The following is a 16,687-nucleotide window of genomic DNA, read 5'->3' as shown; positions in this document are numbered from 1 at the left end:
CCTGAAGCATTTAAGATTGTAAGGCTGTAAATAGGAAAGATATAATTATGGTTATAAAATTAGGTACAGAAGTTGACATTTGCTATGGACCTTGGGTGATAATGATATGTCACTGTAGGTTCATAAGTTGTAACAAAGTTACCATTTGATGGGGGGATGTCGATAATGGGAGAGGCTATGCATGAAATTATAAGAGAAATCTCAATAGCTTCTATTCCATTCTGTTGTCACCTAAATTTGCTCTAAAAAAATAAAGTCTAAAAAAAAAAACTATGTCTTTTGAAGAGAGAAGTTAATTTTGATGAATCATCCTTCTATGGTTTGTGCTTTATATCTTATCAGAGAATTCTTCCTAAACCAAAGTCAATCTTATTTTGTACTGTTTTCTTCTAGAAGTTTTATTGTTTAGGCTTTACATTTAGGTTTACGATTTATTTGAGTTAAATTTTATATATGTTCTGATGTATGGGCTGGTTGAGATTCTTTTGTTTTGCTTTGGTTTTTACATGTGAATGTCTATTTTTTTTCTAGCACCATTTGGTGAAACTGAATTTCTTGACATCTTTGTCAAAAATCAGTTGACTGTGTTATGTGTGTGTCTGTTGCTGAAATCTCTCTTCTTTTCCATTGAGCGAGGTGTCTACCTGTCACCAGTACCACACTGTCTTGATTACTATAAATATGAATACTCTTTTGTTTGCTTGTTTTGAAATTGTTTTGGCTATTTTAGTTTCTTTGCTTTTTTTGTGTAAATTTGAGAATCATCCTGTCAGTTTCCAAAAAAAAAATATACTAGAATTTTGATTGGGATTGCATTAAATCTGTAGATAAATTTGGAGAGAAGTGACCACTATGTTGAGTCTCTAAATCCATGAACATAGTATAGTGGTCATCTTTGATTCATCTTATCAATGCTTTGCAGTTTTCAGAATACAAATCTTGCACATAGTTTGTTCTTGGATGCTATTATAAATGGCAATATGTATATATGTAATTTTGACTTGTTTCATTGTTGGTATGTGGAAACATGGATCTTTGTATATTGAATTTTGTATGCTACAACATTGTTAAATTTCCTTATTAAATCTAGTAGGGTTTTTTATAGATTCTTTGGGATTTTATATATAGACAGTCATGTTGCTTGAAATAAAGACAGTTTCATAGCTTCCTTTGTAATGCATGCATTTTTTATTTTTTATGCCTTATAGCACTGGCTAGGACTTCTAATACAAAGTTAAAGACAAAAAGCAGTTTTTCACCATTAAATGTGATACTAACTGTATTTGTTTTGAGGATGCCAATTATCAGATTAGATTGCATTCTGTTCCTAGCTTACTAAGAGTTTTTAAAATCCTGAATGGATGCTGTATTTGTTAAATGCTTTTTAAAATATTGATATTATCATATGGTTTTTATTTTTTATTCAGTTGATGACTGAATTATATTTTCTTCTTGAAGATTTATTTGAGAGAGAGCATGAGAGTACACACTCAAGAGAGCAAGAGTCGGGAGAGGGGCAGAGGGAGAGAGAGGGGTCTTTTTTTTTTTTTTAAGATTTTATTTATTTATTTGACAGATCACAAGTAGGCAGAGGGAGAGGGGCAGAGGGAGAGAGAGGGTCTTTTTTTTTTTTTAAGATTTTATTTATTTATTTGACATATCACAAGTAGGCAGAGAGACAGGCAGAGGGAGAAGAGGAAACAGGCTTCCCGAGGAGCACAGAGCCCGATGTGGGGCTCAATCCCAGGACCCTGGAATCATGACCTGAGCCGAGGTAGAGGTTAAAGGCAGAGACTTTAACCCAGTGAGTCACCCAGGCGCCCCTCTTGAACTCTTTCTGCTGGAGTTTTTTTTTTGTGGTGAAAAGAACAAAGCAACTCTGGGTCATTTTTAGGTGTATTATGCTTTGAGTAAATGTTTTGAGGTTGTTGGACCCAGGACCCGAGGAAGGAGGGGCCTACAAATATGGAATGGGGAAAGGCAGAAATGAATACTGTGAGGGCGGATTGGAATTGAAGGTATTAATATGAATTCATTATTTTTGAAACTAGTATATGTATATGTACTTTTGCCTACATGTACATCTGTATATACATGTATGGACATGTATGTGTACATGTATTTGCATATGTGTATATATGCACATGTATTTTCTGGTAGCTCTGTCCAACAAAAAGGCTAAGAAGAAAAGAGCAGCGAGAACACTTAATTGCCAAATCTTGATCTTTAAAACTATTACCAGCACAAAGGAACCAGAGATCCTCAGAAAAATTGGCTGATTTCAGGCCCAGACAGGGTATATGCCAAGTGAACCTGTATCATTTTCCTTTTCGGTAGACTGGAAAATGTGAAATAAAATATTTTTGGAAAAAAAAATGGGAGTGTTTCATAAGGACCCTGTTGGGTTTCCTACTGGTCCAATCTAGATTAATTTAATTGTCTAATAAATATAATAATAAATTATGAATCCGTCAAAGTAATTCATTATTCATAGTAATAAACTGATAAATTAATAGCTAAGGGAGATCTCTTGCTTTACATTAGAATTCTGAGTTCTAGAATTGGTAGATTGTCAATTTGCAGATTATAGTAAAGATAAGACAGGACAAGAAACATAACAAATTGGGGGGGGGATATGGATGAGGAGAAGTTTATTTCCACAATATTAAAATGTCTCCCCACAGATGACCTTTTATTTTCGAGGTATAAAATTGGGATTATACATTGGTGACAGTAAATGAGGCAGATGGATACCATGCGATTCTAGATATGACATCCTCAGGGGGACATATCATCATCTGTGTAGTAGTCTGGCCAAAACTGCATAACCCGAATCTAATCATGAAGAAACATTAGACAGACTCAGACTGAGGAGCATTCTACTTAATAAAAAGGGGAGGGAGCTGTATCCTTCCAAAAAAAAAAACCAATGTCATAAAAGACAAAGGATGTAGAAATGTTCCTTTTTTTTTTTTTTTTAAAGATTTTATTTATTTATTTGACAGAGATTACAAGTAGGTGGAGAGGCAGGCAGAGAAGGGAGGAAGCAGGCTCCCTGCTGAGCAGAGAGCCCAAAGCAGGGCTGGATCCCAGGATCCTGAGATCATGACCTGAGCCGAAGGCAGAGGCTTTAACCCACTGAGCCACCCAGGTGCCCCAAAATGTTCCATTTTAAAGGAGGCTAAAGAGAATTACTACCTGCCCCTAGACTGGATCTTATACTGGATGGGAGGGGGGAATACTATAAAAGGACCAGTTAAAAAAAAATTGGGGATGTGGATACTAGGGTATATAATAACGTTGTAATACTGTTCAGATTACTGAAGACAATGTACTATGGTTATAAAAGAGAATATTTCTGTTCTTAGGAAATGCACATTGAGTCAGTGGAGCAAAGGGCTATGGTGTATATAATTTATCCTCAGTTGGTTTAGAGAAAAAATAGTGTGTGTGTCTGTGTGAATGGAAAGAAAGTGCAAGAGAGCACATGAGCACAGATAATAAAACAAAGAGAATAACATTAACAGTTGGTGACTTTAGATATAATGGTGGTTTTGAATTCTTATATTTGCAGTTTTTCTGTAAGTCTGAAACTATTTCCAAACCAAATATTTAAAACATTTTAAAATATCTGCCCTTTATTTTTAGAGTTTCTTTATTTATAAAGAGCATGGTTCTTTGTCTGGAACCAGTTTGGAATGAACATTTTTATAATATTTTCCTGTGTGTTGGTGTTGTGTCTCTGCAAGCCAGCCATTGTTGAATATGACAGCAGTCCATGGAAAATAAATGTCACTGTGTAGACAGTCTAAAAAGTTTGGGGAGGGGAACTATTTACTATAGTGATTACTTTAAATTTCTAGAAGTATTAGTTGCAAAGTCTTCAGAGTTGTTTTCACTTAACTGTTGGAAAATTTAGAATGGTCATTTTATATTAAAAAAATCTTACTGTTGCACTCTGATTAGATTTTCTTGTTTTGTAAAATAAGAAAGATTGTAAATTTTAGCCTAAGAGTGTAGTTGTTTGTTCATTCAAAAAATGTTGGGGCACCTGGGTGGCTCAGTGGGTTAAAGCCTCTGCCTTCAGCTCAGGTCACGATTCCAGGGTCCTGGGACCGAGCCCTGCATCGGGCTCTCTGCTCAGCTGGGAGACTGCTTCCTCCTCTCTCTCTCTGCCTGCCTCTCTGCCTACTTGTGATCTCTGTCTGTCAAATAAATAAATAAAATCTTAAAAAAAAAAAAAAAAAGGTTAACTGAATAACTCCTGTGAGCCATAACCCTTTCTAGGCATTGAAGATATAGCACCAAACCAAACAAAGCTCTTGCCCTGTGGATTTTATGTTTTTGTGGGAGGATATAAGCAAACAAGAATAGAAGTGAGATAAATGTATGTTAGTAACGCTGAAGAAAAATAAACCACAGAGACGGATTAGGGAGGGATCTTAGGAGCAAAACTTTATGGTTTTAAGTAGAGTAGCCAGGGAAGACTTAGCCCAGGAGACATTTGGGCAGAGATCACAAGATAGTGCAGGAGTGAGGCATGCAGAGATAATCTGGAAAAGCCTCTAAGGCAGAGAGAATAGCAAATGTTAAGGCTCTGAGATAGGAGTATGCTTAGCATGAATAAGGAATAGCAAGGAGGTCAGTAGGAAAAGAGGTCAGAGGTAATGGGGCCAAATTATGTAGGTTCTTATACAGTGTTTTAAAGATTTTGGCATTTTCTCTGCTGTGAGAAGCCATTAGGAAATTTGGGGTATAGAAGTTACATTATATGAATTATGTAAGATTATCAGGATCACTGACTGCTTTGATGAGAAGAGATTGAAGTAGGGCATGGGTAGAAGTTGTGAGGCCAGTTACGAAACTATGGAAAAAATCCAAGAGAGATTATAGTTACTCTGGTCAGGGTCTTTAGGTTTTGAGAAGTGGTCAGATTCTGGATGCATTTTGAAGACAAGAGTAAGTACAATTTGCTAATAGGGTGGAGAGAGGTAAGAAATTTAGTGATGAGTGTGAAGAGGAAAAACAAGCAGCGGAGGTGAGGAGTGGCCGGTGAGATAGGATGAAACCAGGGGAAACCAGGAGAGTCTTTGTTTTGGAAACCAGGTAAAGAAGGTATATCAGGGCTTGGTGAGTCCTGCCAGTCGCTGCGGATAGATCAAGTAAGTTGAGAACTGACTGGCCTTTGGATTTAACAATATGTAGGTAATCAGTGGCCTTCAAGTTCAATGGCATATTAGGAAGCAAAAGTCTAACTGGAATGTGTTCAATTTGAATTGAAGAATCTTGAAGACAGAGGGTGAGGACAACTCTTTTGTGACCTTTTGCGAAAAGGCAATCAGAAAAATTGGCATAACCTAGAGTGGTGTTTGTTTCAAAAGGTTTGTTATTATTGTTTGTTTTCTTTTTTTCTTTTTTTTTAAAGATTTTATTTATTTATTTGACAGAGAGAGATCACAAGTAGGCAGAGAGGCAGGCAGAGAGAGAGAGAGAGAGAGGAGGAAGCATGCTCCCTGCTGAGCAGAGAGCCTGAAGGCAGCGGCTTAACCCACTGAGCCACCCAGGCGCCCCTATTGTTTGTTTTCTAATGATTGGAAATATATGTATGTACTAATGGTTTGCTCTTTCTGGAGGAGGAAACTAGGAAGTTGATGATATAGGAGAGAGAAGTGGGCCTTCAAAGGTAGGGGCATGATATCTAGTATCAAAATGGAGGAGCTAGATAGACTTTGACCCAGAAAGTTCAAGTATAGTAGAAGAAGTGCGTAAGAGTGGTTCTGGAAGTTCTTTTCTGATTGTTTATGTAGGAATCAAGGCCAGCATGTAGAGTAATTCAGATTTTATGTCCCTTTTGATTTTTTTTTTTTTTCCTGTATGATGTGGTTTATCAGGTGATCTATCAGGAGGCCTGAGGAGGTATAGGAGGGCTATAGCCTTGCTTGATAAAACTTTTTTCAGACATTCAGCTTTTTGTTAGTCTTTAGTCTGTCTGATTTGTATAACACTTAGGAACAGATTCCTAAAACCCTTCTGGGGATTTTTTTTTCTTACTGATATTCAAGCCAAGGAGTATGATTTTAAGATCCTTAGAATTTTCGTGTTAGATATAAGAGAAAAGACATATTTAGGCCAAGGAGGTGTTGGGACCTCCAAAATTGGGTACCCCAATAATGGGTGATTAAAGGAGCGAGACTGTTAGAAAGCGAAGGTCACATCAAGCATCAGGAATCAGACCAACCATCAAACAGACTGGTCGGGGCACCCCTACAGAAAGGATGACCCCTCCCTGCTTTCCAGACTAACTTTTATAGAGCAAAGGCCATGTGGTTGGGCCTGGCCACACACAGGTGGCCAATGAGATTGTAACACACAGGAAACGCCACAGTGATGCTAGGCGACCAATTGAATTACAATTTACCCTAGTAGACATTTGAACCAGCCTATCACCTAGTTCAAAATTGGTGCCCAAAATGTGCCCAAAGGGCGGGGCCCATACTCCTTGGTAGCTAGGAGACAGTATGGGCCTCCACTGATTGAATACCTCCACCTGGCCTGACCAACCCTTGTATTTGGACTTTGTTACCTGGGACTGGTTTCCTGGACTTGATTTTAAATAAGCTCCCCTGGGGGCGGGGGGGGGGGGGGGGGGGGGGGGGGTGGGGGGCAAGGTCAATTTAAACTTTACAGCAAAATGGCAGTTCAACCTGGGTGGGGCTGCTCTGGCTGAATAGGCCCTTACAGAGGTACAGCTAATTGTCTAGCCAAGTTTGGAGTCAGGATCTCTGTTGTCTTCTAATTTATAAATTTTTGAAATTCAGTTTTTATACCTGTGTGCATATTCATACATTCAAACTCACCCCTTTGGTAAATAACTGACTTACTCTAAATCGGAGGCAATCAAAGCAGGAAATAAAAATATGTAAAATGTCAGGGTCAAAATGAGAACTCTGTCTAAAGTATGACTTAAATTGTGTTTTGTATAAAGCTGCTGCTTGAGTTTATATTGCATATTGCAATTAGAATGTATTGAAATCATGTCAATGCATTTGTCCTTGGCTGAGTTTGTATTAAAATAAAGGATTGTAGGAGTGCCTGAGTGGCTCAGTCCTTAAAGCATCTGCCTTCCGCTCGGGTCATGATCCTGGGATCCCGAGGTCCTGGGATCCAGTCCTGCATTTGGCTCCGCGCTGGCAGGAAGCCTGTTTCTCCCTCTCTCACTCCCCCTGCTTGTGTTCCCTCTCTGGCTGTCTCTCTTTCTCTGTCACTAAATAAATAAAATCTTAAAAAAAAAAAAAATAAAGCATTGTAAAACAGGATTATGTAATATTCTAGATTTCTGGTATTTTAAGACATCTGTAGATTGCATTAATATACAAAAACATTTGGTCCTGTAGTTCGCTGTTACCCATTCTGTCTGGCCTCCTACTGTTCTGTTTCTGCTGCTGCTGCTTTTTTTTTTTTTTTTTTAAGATTTTATTTATTTATTTGACAGATATCACAAGTAGGCAGAGAGGCAGGCAGAGAGAGGGGAGGAAGCAGGTTCTCCTCAGCAAAGAGCCCAACGTGGGGCTTGATCCCAGGGTCCTGGGATCATGACCTGAGCTGAAGGCAGAGGCTTTAACCCACTGAGCCACCCAGGCGTCCCTCTTTCTGCTTCTTTATCTCAACACTTGCCTGTACTAGTAGTTCAAAAATGGGTAAAACCAAATAATCATCTAAAATACTAAAATTTCTATGAAACAATAGTGGGAACAAACAACTGAGAGGAAGTGGCAAAATATGTGAATAGGCATTTCATAAAAGAGGAAACATGAGTTAGCCAATAAATCTGAAGAAATGTTCAGTATCTTTAATCAACAGGAAAAAGCAAAGTTTGACCACAGTTCGATGCCATTTTATACCCTCAGATTAAGTTAGCATTACTAAATATTGGATGTGGTTCAATAAAACAGGTAGTTCAGTATGAATGGGTAGTTGCTGATGGGATTATAAATTGGGGAAAATAAAAATTGGCATCATCATGAAAAATTGAATGTATGCTTATTTCTCAACTCCTGGGCATAAACATAAGAGAAACTTTGGCACATGGAGCATAGGACTTGTGTATGAGAATTTTTATAACAGAAATGCTTATAATAGAAAAAAAAAACCTGGGGGTAAAATAAGATACTATTGTAAGGAAAATGGATAATTATGCTATATTTATCATATACCTGCGTGTATATATATCTGCATATATCATATGTATGCAGAATTATTTTTCAGTGAAAAGGTACGAGCTACAACTAATGCCAACAACATGGATGAATTTTTAAAACATAATATTGAATGAAAAAGTCTCAAACCCTAGAAGATGGGAGCTGTTTAATATCCTTTCCACAGAATTCAAAAGCAAATAAAATGAAACACTATGTTGTTGAGGGATATGTATGTATGTGATAAAAACTATTTAAGATTTTATTTATTTATTTGAGAGAGAGCGAGCAAGAGAACATATGCACAAACAGGGGGAGCAGCAGGCAGAGGGAGGAGCAGACTCTCCACTGAGCAAGGAGCCGGATTGGGACTTGATCCAGGATTTTGGGATCATGCCTTGAGCTAAGGCAGCCACTTAACTGACTGAGCCACCCAGGTATCCCTGTGATAACCTTTTTTTTTTTTTAAAGATTTTGTTGATTTGAGAGAGAGGGACTGCCTGTGGGGAGGGGCAAGAAAGGGCAGGAGAAAGAATCTGAAGCCAACTGAGCACATAGCCAGGTGCAGGGCCTGATTTCCCTACTATAAGAACATGACCAGAGCCGAAGCCAAGAGCCACCCAGCCACCCCCTGCAACACTGTGATACACTTTTAAAAAAACCAAGTAATGATAAACACAGAGGACTGCATAGCAGTTACTGTAGGCAGAAGGGATGAGAGAGGTGGGGCATGGGAGGGGCGAGCAAGTCAGGAAAACGTGACCAGTCAATTCTATTTAGGTCCTTGAGTGGTGGTAGGTATCTGGGTGTTCACTCTTTTACTTTGAATTTAAAACATTTTATAAGTGACTGTTGTATGTAACAAGAAGTTAAAATATAGGGAAGCCATATTCTGAAGTCACACATTAGGAGACGTGTCATCTCTTTTGTTTATTCACTTAAGAGCCACTTGGTTTTTCACTAGAGGTATCTTGTTTTAAAGTGTTTTATCTGATTAAGCCTGTGTCTGCCATCTGTCAGATCACTTAGTAGCAACTTGTTGGGTGAATAACCACCTGAATGATTTGGGATAATAATTCAGGATTTTTCTTTAAAACTACCTAAGAGGTACATTTTGAAAAAATACTTTTCTTTCCATCTCCAGATAGACCATAAAACTAGGTTATTGTTTGTAGGCTTTTGAATGATAATTAACTGTATATTTGAAGGAAGTATTTCTTTTCCTTTTTTTTTTTTTTTTAAAGTAAAACTCTTGGGGGCACCTGGGTGGCTCAGTCAGTTAAGCGTCTGCCTTTGGCTCAGGTCATGATCCTGGTGTCCTGGGGTTGAGTACTACATCCTGCTCAGTGGGGAGTCTGCTTTTCCCCTTCCTTTCCACTGGTGCTCTCTCTCACTATCTCTGTCTCTCTCAAATAAATAAATAAAATATTTCAAAAAATAAAGTAGAACTCTCTTTTAACTATTTTTTAAAAGTAATCTTTACACCCGTTATGGGGCTTGAACTCAACCCGATATCAAAAGTCACATGCTCTACTGACTGAGCCAACCAGGTGCCCTTTGAAGGCAATATTTCTGATTATGTTTTAACTGTTATTAGCATGATCAGAGAGATTAACAAATACAGGACATAAACAAATAGTTGATCAGAAAAACAGAATGTTGCTAAAAGAGGAAGCTGTTTTCAGGTATATTGATTTATAGTTAGAAGGCTTATGGGAATTATTCCAGGCTCCTCATTTTTGAATAAAGGCACTTTGGGACCAAGGAAGTAATTGATTAAGATCATAGAACTTGTTGAGTACAGAGTTAGGCAAGACCAGAATCTAGATCTCATATTCATATACTGGTGTTTTCATATTGAAATACTGAATGGTAAATAAAGTAAACGTTGTTTTCAAAACTTTTTTTTTTTAAACCATGATGGGGCTTGAACTCACAACTCCAAGATCAAGTGTTGCATGCTCTGCTGATGGACCATCGTGTCCCAAATAAAACAAACATTTAAATATCCTGTATAAGACATGCTAAGTAACTCAAGGTTGGGTTATAACTATTCAGGGAGGAAGCATTGTTTTCTGATTTTAACTTAAAACAAATGACATTTACCTTTAGATACATGACAAATATACCTAGAAAACTAATATGAATTTTTTGCTTTTTTGGCTCATATTTGGTTTCCCAAAAAGAGACAGTGTGATCTGTGTTATACAAATGAATACTGGACTGGATATGGGAAGAATTAGATTCTGAACCTGGCTCTGCCACTAAGTAACTTGAGTTGTCATTGATTCTTTGCATAACTTTTCCTGGTCTCGGTAAAGCGAAGAAGCCGAACCAGATGGTTTATAGAGACCAAATTTAAATGACTCGATATTCTTTATGGATTTCAGATAGCAGATTTTATCTGTCTTAAATAAATCATTGTCATGTGTTCTGCTGTTAAACTGTTGCCAACAAATAAGATACAGAAGGAATCAGTAGAAAACAGAATGACTTATTATGCCAAAACATGCTCTGAAAGTAAACTGGGTTTTCTTTTTCCTTTCATCACAGGTATAATACTTCTCCACGTCTGCTTCAGGAAGAAAGTGCCTGCCACTCCTATTGTTTCTACGCAGGTTCATGCCAGCCCAGAACAGAGAATCAGGTCAGTTTTATGATTGTTTTATCTGTCAAACAAGGTGCCAGGAGCAAGAATCGTGATAGTCTTTCTCACATCATTGCACTGTAGCAAGACCACTGAACTCTGACTCAGAAGAGCTGAGTTTCAGTCCTTCTTTACCACTAATGGCTGGGTAAGCTTAGGCACACCTGCTTTCCTGAATGGCTTATAGTTTTCTGCACCCAAAAAAAGCGATATGTTAGAACAAATAATCTTCAGTTTCAATGTTGGCTTTAAAACATTATTATTTTTATTGTAGGTGCCTACATAGAATAAAATCATGGTGTTTATTTTTTTTTTAAAGATTTTATTTATTTATTTGACAGAGAGAGATCACAAGTAGGCAGAGAGGCAGGCAGAGAGAGAGAGAGGAGGAAACAGGCTCCCTGCTGAGCAGAGAGCCTGATGCGGAACTCGATCCCAGGACCCTGAGATCATGACCTGAGCCGAAGGCAGCGGCTTAACCCACTGAGCCACCCAGGCGCCCAAATCATGGTGTTTAAAACAACATTTTTTTTTTTTTCCTGGAAAAATCTAGCTGTAAGTGTAGGCTTTGGAACTGTTACTATCTGTTCTGTTGTAATTCCTATGAATGACTAGTTTAAGTGGTGAGCTATGTTGTGAGGCACTTGAGAGTACCACTGCTTTAGGTTTTTTTAGTTTTTTACTTGGCTTTATTGTTACTAAAAAGCACGAGGTTGTTAGTCCTTCAGTAACATTCTTCAGTTTTAGAGAGGGTACCTGTTTGACATGTTTGTTCTCTATTGATTGTACTTGTTACAATTCAAATAGATTAAGCAAAAAAGGGGAGTTATCAGAGTTATCAGTTTGGGTGTATATCCCAGGGGACACCAGAAGATCCAGGGACAGGCAAATGCAGCAAAGATGTACAAGAAGAACCCAAGAACCAAATGCAGTCAGGTTTTCCTCATGCTGTCAGTGAGCGCCTCTCCTGTGTGTCTGTCTCACTGTCTTTGGAGAACTGGCTTTCTTCATTTTCTCTTCTTTGTCATGGGAAACAAGTTGTCACCACTTCCCTCACTCTTTGTCCTGTAGTTTAGACTCCAGAGAAAGGCTGACGCTTAATTATTTCCCAAAACAGACTGATTCTCCGCCCCCCCCCCCCCCAGTGTTCGGTTTCCTTTAATGACCCCCATCTCCCTGAAGGGCAGATATAGGCAGCTAGGCAATGGCTAGAGATGTTCACTTAGAGATCTTGCCCTGATTGCCCACATGCTGGAAGGCCCTCTCCCAGGAGAAGTACTCTGGAACCATTGCCTAGGTCTTAGACTCTTGATTCTTAAGTAGGGTACCCCAGAATATGTTGTACCTTGGTCATTTTAAAACTTGGCAATGACTTTCTTGACATATTTGTTTCAAATCCTATTCTCTGAAAAAGGATCTGATTTATTCCTCCTAAAATGCAGATGACTCATAATAGAGTGTTACCCCTTCCAGGTGTATTTATATTGTAATTGGGATCAAACATTAACCTAAAGTTGTATTTCCCAAACTGTGTAGAAGTGAAACCTTGACTTCCAATATATAACAATGATTAACGTAGCTGAGAGAAAAGCATCAGGGATTGAAAGGCAGTGTTTTAGGGTTTAAGGAGTGGGAGAGAAGGAGCAACAGTGTTTGTGTAGTCAGAGAAGGGTGGATAGATAATCATACAAATATTTCTAAGGTAGCCACGTTATAAAATTGAATATAGCAAATAGAAGAAAAGCTTTTCTACTTAACTTCCTAAAAAAAAGTTGTGAAGGTAAGAGAAAGGACCATTAGGTTTAATCTAAGCTCAGCTACTATGATTTTGCTTAAATTCTTTATACTCTGTGTACCTCAGTTTACTAAATCCAGGCCAGTCACCAATTATGTAACTTAACTTCTAGACATCAGTTTCTTCATCTTAATATTGGAATTGATGATGTTGATACCTCAAGTTTCTTGTGTGGAATTACTGTATGTTAAGTGTCCTAAACAGCTCCTACCACATCAGTATCCTCAGTTATTGAAATGAGTGGATTAGATTATATGATTGCTGAAGTCCCAGCTGACTTTAAAAAAAAACTCTGTGGTCTAAGATTATTCTGATACTATTAATGTCTTTTTTCAGAATTAAGACTTGGAAGCTTTGGCCATCCACTTGAGCTCTGCATAAAGGCTAATTTTGGTACTGCCAATAAAAGTTGCTTTGAATCAAGTATATGTATTTGTTCTCTCTGGCCATATGTATTAATATGTTAGAGCTGCTATAACAAATTACTACTAACTGGGTGGCTTAAACAGAAACTTATTTTTAGTGTTATGGTCTGGAAGCCAAGAATCTGAAATCAAGGTGGCAGCAAGAGAGGTTCCTTCCGAGGTCCTTGAGGGAAGGCTCTATTCCAGGTCTCTTTCTTTTCTCTGTCACTTTATATCATCATCCTTCTCTGTGTGTCTTTCTCTGTGTCCAAATTTCCCCTTTTTATAAGGATACCAGCTCATGTTGGATTAGGCCCCATCCTAATGACCTCAGTTTAACTTGATTACCTCTGTAAAACCTGTCTCCAAAAAAGGTCACATTCTGAAGTACTGAGGATGAGGACTTCAACATAGGAATTTTCAGAGGTACACATTTCAACCCATAGCACTACATAACAAATTACATCAAAACTTCGTGACTTAGGACAACAAATGTTATGTTAAAGCTTTTGTCTGTTAAGAATCTAAGCTGATTCCTCTGGTTCAGGTCCCTCGCAGAGCTGCATTCAGCATGTCCACAGGGTTTTGGTTTCATCTGAGGGCTCTGGGGAAGGATCTGTCTCTAATTCACTCAAGTGATTGTTGGGCTGAGGGCCCCAGTTCCTCATATTGGCTGTTTGCCAATAACCTACTAATGTTCCTTTATAAAGGTTCCATATGAACCTTTTGTTTTGTAATGTAATCATGGAAGTGGTAACCCATTATTCCCTTTTCTCTTCATTGAGAGTGAGTCACTGTGGCCCTTGGGTGGCTCAGTTAAGCCTCTGACTCTTGGTTTTGGCCCAGGTCATGATCTCTGGGTCATGGAATCAAGCCCTATGTCATGTCCGGTACTCAGCACAGATTTTGCTTTGTCCATCTCCCCCTACTCCTCCCGCTGCTTCCATGTGCTCTTTCTCAAATAAATAAATAAAATCTTTAAAAAAAAATTCTTAAAAAACAAAGCAAAACAAAAGTGAGTTATTAGGTCTAGCCCATCTCAGGAGAGAGGATTATATAAGGCTGTTACACTAAGAGGTGGGGTTATTGGGAACCATCTCTGAAGTTCCCTACAATAGTACATAAAAATGAGGGAAGAAGAAAATATGCTAGGTGGAAGAATACATAAGTTATTTGATATTATTCAGAAAGCTTAAGTCTTCAACTTTTTTTTTTTTTTTTAAGTAATCTGTACTCCCGTTATGGGGCTCGAACTCATGACTCCCAAGATCAGTAGTCACATGTTCCACTAACTGAGCTAGCTAGGCATGCCTAGTCTTCAACTGTAAACAGAAGTTAATACTCGTATGCCATGACTTTGTAAGAAGAAAGTACCTCCTTACTCTTACAAAAAAAAAAAAGAAGAAACATAACTTTTATCTTCAATTTCCCTTTTTTTTAAAGCAAAGTGGTGTTTGTTTTGTTTCAGTTCACTAAATCAGTTATTTTTTGGTCCTTTGTAGAAATCCTCACACAGTACCTGACTTTTCACTTTGCTGAGTTGTTAAACTGTTATTTCTCATAAAATATCCAAAGGCCAAATCTTATTTCTCTAAAAAGATTGAAGAATCAGAGGTCATTAGTAAGATTACTTTAATTTTATCAGCTTTACTACAGTGGCTTTTTACAACTAAGTTACATTTTAAGTTGGTAGAAATTGTCAGACATTTGTAAGGATATTTAATACACCATATTGGGAAATTATAATCATAATTACTTATACAGAATGTAGTGGCCCAGTCATGCCTGCACTGTATACCAGCTAGTGGTTCTTAATATTTACACTGATGGGGGCATACTTGGAAAATATGCTTATGGGTTCATTTTTGTAATCTTTGTTTGGTAAGGCAGTATGGTATATTATTTTTAATCCACACTAGATTTGGAAGTTTAAGTCATTTCATGCTGTACAAAAGTAAAATGAGTATGAATTCAATAGAATTTTTATGTGATATCTGTTTTTACTTGTTGGCGGGGTGTGATTTAACAGAGACCATACAGAATTTTAAATTGAAGACTTTCTTTTGATACGTACAGTGGATTGGGAAATGCATTCTTATTTTTGAGCAAATGATAATTTTTTTTCTTAGAAAGAAAGCTCAACTGCATTGATTATGACAGAGAGGAAGTTTTATTTATTTATTTTTAAAGATTTTATTTGTTCAAGAGAGAAAGAGAGCATGCACTAGACAGCATGGGCCAGGGAAGAGGCAGAAGTTGTCTCCACACCAAGCAGGAACCTTTACATGGGGCTCTATCCTGCAACCCTGGGATCATGATCTGAGCTGAAGGCAGATGCTTAACCCACTGAACCACCCAGGTGCGCTGAGATAGAGAGGAAGTTTTAAACTTACGCTCTTAGGTTTCTTTGTTAACAGGATATTGAACTGCGAGTTTTGTGTATAATTTGTCTTTTTATTATGAAAATTTCTGGGAGTAGATTTATGACTAGATTTGGGACTTTAGACTCTCTGAAGAAAATAGTGTTGAGTATTTTACGGTTTAAAAAAATATCACCCAGAAATGAAAGTTTATATAGAATGCATTCTATCTAGAAAGATATATTGAAAGAGTTTAAAAAGTTCAAGAAATGGTACTCAATACAGTATGAAAAGTACAGGTATATTTAATGTGAAGCTTTTAAAGTACAAAGTTTTAAAAGTTTTTATAATCAGAAAAAAAAACAAGTTGAAAAGTAAAATAGCACTAATTAGGGTATTGGGATTTTAAGTTTTAATTCAGTTCTCCTATTTCAAGAAATGATACCTAAAGTTTGGAACTTAAAAGTATAAATAATTTTCATCACATTTTATCCCCTTTTGTGATCCCCCTGCCAGCAGACTTTTGGTTATTGACTAGAGCTAGAGGTTTCTCTGACTTTGTCTTTGAGTTATTTTTGACCCTGAGTATCCCTTATTTGGCTCTTGTTTTGAGGACAAATTATGTATTGATCTTCATTGATACTATGATTTAAAAAATTGTATAAAGTTTAAAAGCAGGGATGAGTGAAAATTGCTGTTTTGGTGAAGGTACCAAACTTACCCATATTTCTAAGTTTAGATCATGATGTCGTTGCTTGTATCTCTTTGCCCTCGCATATACGTGTCTTAATTTCTCTTATTTCCTCATCTGTAAAGTGGGTTTATTAATAGTATTTGATAGAAGTATCATAAGGGTTAAAGGAGGATATGCTTGCAAAGTCCTCAACAGTATACCTAGCACATTGTAAATAAAAGCTAAATTTGTTAGCTGCCATTCATTGTTGCAAGCAATGGCCTTAAGTTACTTTTACCTCTGAATTTTTGAATGTTAAAATATAAATAGAATGCTGTCCTGCTAATGATAGTATATAGCACTTAATGTTTCGTTGATTACACAGCTTATTAGCAAGCCTATTGTCTTTATTTTTGTAAAGTAGAATAGAGTTTGCATAAAAGGATGAGTTTAGAGCCACTGCTAAAGTTATTGACTTAGGAAGGGGAAGAAGGGAATGGAGGAAATAAGTATGCTGTTTTCACTATAGGTCTGAGGAGCTGTTTTGGCGTTACATATCTCTAACACAGGGAGGTCAACTTTTCTTTCTTTCTTTCTTTCTTTTTTTTTCTTT

At 37.4% G+C, this 16,687-nt stretch overlaps 1 protein-coding gene across 4 annotated transcripts in view; it reads left to right on the top strand.

The window, feature by feature from the left end:
* The window catches only part of WDFY3 (WD repeat and FYVE domain containing 3), a 275,707-nt gene that overhangs the window by 21,255 nt on the left and 237,765 nt on the right, over positions 1-16,687 (top strand). For all 4 annotated transcript variants that reach the window (XM_059375153.1, XM_059375137.1, XM_059375145.1 and 1 more), the window contains exon 2: positions 10,749-10,842. The gene's annotated coding sequence lies outside the window, so the exon portion shown is untranslated. The remainder of the gene's footprint in view (positions 1-10,748; positions 10,843-16,687) is intronic.

The sequence above is a fragment of the Mustela nigripes genome, chromosome 1, assembly GCF_022355385.1.
Source record: "Mustela nigripes isolate SB6536 chromosome 1, MUSNIG.SB6536, whole genome shotgun sequence".
Lineage (NCBI taxonomy): Eukaryota > Metazoa > Chordata > Mammalia > Carnivora > Mustelidae > Mustela > Mustela nigripes.
Note: the sequence above shows the minus strand (reverse complement) of the source record. Positions and strands in the feature narration are given on the sequence as shown.